Raw genomic sequence first — 4,737 nt, forward strand, 5'->3', positions numbered from 1 at the left:
GTTTCTCCTCTCTAGGGGCCTACGGACTAAGAGAAGAAGAGACACACAAAGAAATATATACAAGTAAAACAGTATGGAGGTTCCTCAAAAAATTAAGAATAAAGCTACCCTATGACCCAGCAAAACCCTCTTCTAGGTATCTACCTGAAAAATTTGGAAACATTTATTCATAAAGATATAGGCACCCCTATGTTCATTGCAGCATTATTCACAATAGCCAAGACATGGAAACAACTCAAGTGTCCTTCAACCAATGATTGGATAAAAAAGATACTTATATACAGTGGTGTTCTACTAAGCCATACGAAAAGATGAAATACTGCCATTTACAACAACATGTATGGATCTTGAGAGTGTCATGCTAAGTAAATAAATCAGATGGAAAAGGACAAGGATCATATGATTTCACTTATATATGGGATATAAAACAGCAACAAATGAATGCACAAAACAAACAGAAAACTCATTAACATGGACAACAGTATGATGGTTACCAGAAGGTTGGGGATGGGAGGAGGATGAAGAGGGTAAATGGGGTCAAATACATGGTGACAGAAGGAGACTAGATTTTGGTGATGAGCACACATTGCAAAACACAGATGGTGTATAATAACATTGTACACTTGACACTTATAATCTTATTAACCAATGTCACCCCAATGTTTAATTAAAAAAAGAAATACCTACAAGAGAAGCTGGTTGTGCTAAGTAGCTCTGCTACTGCCAGAAGTTCTACCTGAATAACAAAATAGGCTGGAGATGTTTCACAGGGACACTTCCCCAGACCCCGCCTGTGTTATGGGCACCCTTGCCCTGCCCTGCTTCATATGGGGCTGCAATTTAAGTGCTACAAAGCCCCATGACATCACCCAAGGACAATGACATCATTTAGAAGAGGGGCCTTAAGGATAAGGAATAATGAGGGGAGTGGGAGCAGGGACTCTGTGCCCCAGTTTTTCCATCTCTAAAACGGCAGATGACAATAATTGTACCTCCCTACCTCGCGTTAAAATAAGATAATATATGATAGTGGTCAGCCCAGGACTTAATACGCACTTGTTGTGTACTAAGTCATTATATGCTTACATGTCCTGTATACACCTACATACACACACACACACACGAATCAGATTGTGCCATCCTTGTGAGAATAAACTCCTACTCTCTTTCACAGGCCCTATGTGACCTCTGTGACTTCATCATGTGCTACTTCTCCCTTCTCTGTGCTTCCACTATGCTAGCCTTCTGCCTTCACCCATGCCAGGCTCGCTCCCACCCCAGGGCCCTTGCCCTTGCTGTTCTGTCTGCACTTCCCCCAGATTGTCACATGTTCAATTTTTTATTCATCAGGTCATACCTCAGAGATTGTGTGGCCCGTCCACCCAGTCTAGTGTAGCTCTCGCCTCTCCTCCCCATCCTCTGTAACATAATCTGCATTTTACATTCTCTGTAGCACCACCACCATCTGAAATATGCTGGTTCACTTACTGGTCTACAAGTTTAATGTCTGTCTCCCCACTCGGCTAGAAACTCCCTAATTGCTGGTCCTGTGTCTGTTTACTGCCGGAATCCCTACATCTAGAATGGTGCCCTGTACATAGTAGGCCCTCAAAAACTGTGGGCCGAATCCACAGACACGGTGCTGTTGGCCGTTCTGTCGGACATAGCAGGATAGATAGTCTTTCTAAAACAGACCGGAACAGATATTGTCTTCCATACTGCCTGCCAAGCTGGTCTCCTGTCAGGGGAAGGAAGGAGACATGAGGGAAACAGGGAGGGTGGGGATCTCCAAATTCACGTCCTTCCCCCACCCACTGGCTTCTACAGCCCTGGAATCAGGAGCCTGGGAGGGTAGATAGGAGAAAAGGGCTCTGGAGGGAGCCATCGCAGCACCATCAAGGAAGACATAAACCAAAAAACCACTGACCCTTCCTTCTGCCCCACAGCAACCCATAGAGGCAGTCATTTATTCTTTTGACCGTAGATGTACCAGAAAGCACTTTGCCTTCCAGAGCTCGAGTTCCCAGCTGAGGCCGGATGCAGCTCTGGGGTCCTGAACGATCATTGTTCCACTAATGACCATGAACTGAGCCTTGACAAGTGCCAGCACTGTGACCCAGTCTGCCCACCAATCGCATTTGCTCCACCCCCAAATCTGGGCATGAGCTCCCAGGTACAGGGTGTAATGCCAGCCACCCAGTATGTTGACCAAAACAGGACCAGGCCTAAAGCAAAGGGACTGACAGCTGCTGCCCTGCTCAGGGAATCTGGGCTGGAAAATGCCAGGCTTGTCTCTACCCAGCTAAGTGGAAAGGGAAGCCCTCATTCCCACTCTACCACCAAAGCACCAAAGACCATGCTTTCTGGGGCTTCCCCAGGTGCAGACAAACCCACAAACATTTTCCATGAATCAAGAGAGACACCTGGTGGCTGTCATGAGCACTCCTGCAACTTGTTCATGCTGCCTGGCCTTCTAGGCCCTCAGTCTGTCCCAGCTACCTTAGCCAGTGTACCCAGCCTAGGGGCCCAACCCTCCTCCCTAAAGCCAGCTGTCTTCCCAGAGGATTTCAGAAGTCCTGCCTGACAGGGAACTCAGCCCCAAAACCTGCCCCAAAGGAGCCCTGGTGTCGTTATGCTGAAATGGTGGTCCTGCCCTGGAGGGACTCTTAATAGAATAAGATAAATAAATCTTACTAGTAGCATTCCCCACAGCAGGGATCCTCAGAAACCCTGCCCTGAGCCCAAGAGGCCTTGCACACCCCTCTGCCCAGCCTTCTACCACCTCTCCTTCAAACTACAGCTGGAGGACCACCTCCAGGAGCCTCCCCAGGTCCCTTCCCCAGAAACATATCTCCCTATAGGGATCACACCTTCCAACCCAATCATGGGACTCCAGGTGGAATGTGGTACTTGGTTCTTCATCTTTGAATGGACTGGAACATTAACTTTCTCTCAACATAGGTTGAAACTGAATTAATGTATGTGTGTGTGTGTGTGTGTGTGTGTGTGTGTGTGTGTGTGTTTCAGTGAATGAACATTTTTAATGCATTGATGTATGTGATAGGTTCTGTAGAGGCATTTATTTTTTTAAATAAAGGGATTTTTTTTTAATTGTGGCAAAATACACATAACATAAAATTTACATTTTTAAGTATACTTTAATTGACATTAAGTGTATTCAGGTTGTTTTGCAACCATCACCACCATCCATCTCCAGAACTTTTTCATCATCCCAAACAGAAACTCTGTGCCCATTGAACACTAACTCTCCCTCCCCCAGCCCCAGCACCCACCTTTCTACTTTCTGTCTCTGTGAATTTGACTGTTGAAACAGTGAATTAGGAATTTTCTGCATTTTATGTTCATCTCCCCTGCCCCCTGTGAGGGGGAGTTGGGGTGCAATTGGATTCCTCTGATCCCTTCATACAGACACACTCCATTCTCAGCACCGGGCAATGCCTGGCCCACAATGAGGGGACACAGCTGGAAGCTTGTTTATTCCTGCATTTCACAAACATTCTGAGCCTCTGCAGAGTCCAGGTAACCTGTTCTGAAGACCCACCTAGAGAGAAAATAGCCATATCCTGTTGGAGCTGACCCTGGAACCAGTGAAAAAAATGTAGACCATTCATGATACAAATGTTTAAACAATTTTACAATTGAGATGCTGCTCTTTGAACACATTCAAGGAGCTACAAGTGTGTGTCTAATTGGGGAAATCAGAGAGGCTTCCCTGAGGAAGTTACATTGCAACGGAGACCTCAAGAAAGACCAAGAGTGTTAGATGAAGGTGGGAGAAAAGAGGAAATGAGAGGTGTTGCCGCTGCTGCTGCCTAACAAATAAGTAACAATGTAGTAGCTTAAAAGAACACAAACCTCATCTCTCTGAGTTCTGGAGGCCAGAAGTCCTAAAATCAAAGTATCACCAGGGCCAATTCCTTCTGGAGGTCCTAGAAGATAACCCATTTCCTTGGTTTTGCCAGCTTCTAGAGGCCACCTCCATTCCTTGGCTCATCGTCCCTTTCTCCATCTTCAAAGCCAGCAGTGTAGCATCTCTCTCTCTCTCCCTCCCTCTCCCTCCCTCTCCCTTCCTTTCCCTCTCTCCTCTCTTCTTCCTCTCTTATATAAAACTATATATATACTCTCTCTTATTATATATATATATATATATATATATATATATATATCTCTTCCTTTCCTATATATATACTCTCTCTCTCTCTTTCTCTCTCTTTCTCTCTCACCTATCACGTTCTCTCTCTCACGTTCTCTCTCTCTCTGTTTCCATTGTCAATCATATCTGTCTCCAATTCTCCTGCTGCCTTCTTTCCTTTATAAGGACCCTGTGACTACATTGGGTCCACCTGGATAATCCAAGAGAATATCTCCATCTGAAGGTCTTTACTCTAATTACATCTGCAAAGTCCCTTCTACCATACAAGCCACCATATCCACGAGTTCTGGGGATTAGGAAAAGGACATGTTTGGGGGCCATTATTATTGCCTACTGCAGGAGGCCAGAGTTCTATCCTTCCTTTTTCAGAAGGGAAAGAAACTTCTATGTATGGAGTGCCTTCTGTGGCCCCAAGGAATGAGATAGCCACTGTGGAGTCTCCTGTTTGTTGTTCATACTGGTACTTACTGAGTACATGACCTTAGCTGCTAGGTCGCATTTAGTCCTCCCAGTAGCCCTAGGGGGTAAGCAGTGCAATAATCACCACCTACACTTTTCAGATG

Source organism: Pteropus medius, unplaced genomic scaffold (assembly GCF_902729225.1).
Source record: "Pteropus medius unplaced genomic scaffold, Ma_sr-lr_union100, whole genome shotgun sequence".
NCBI lineage: Eukaryota > Metazoa > Chordata > Mammalia > Chiroptera > Pteropodidae > Pteropus > Pteropus medius.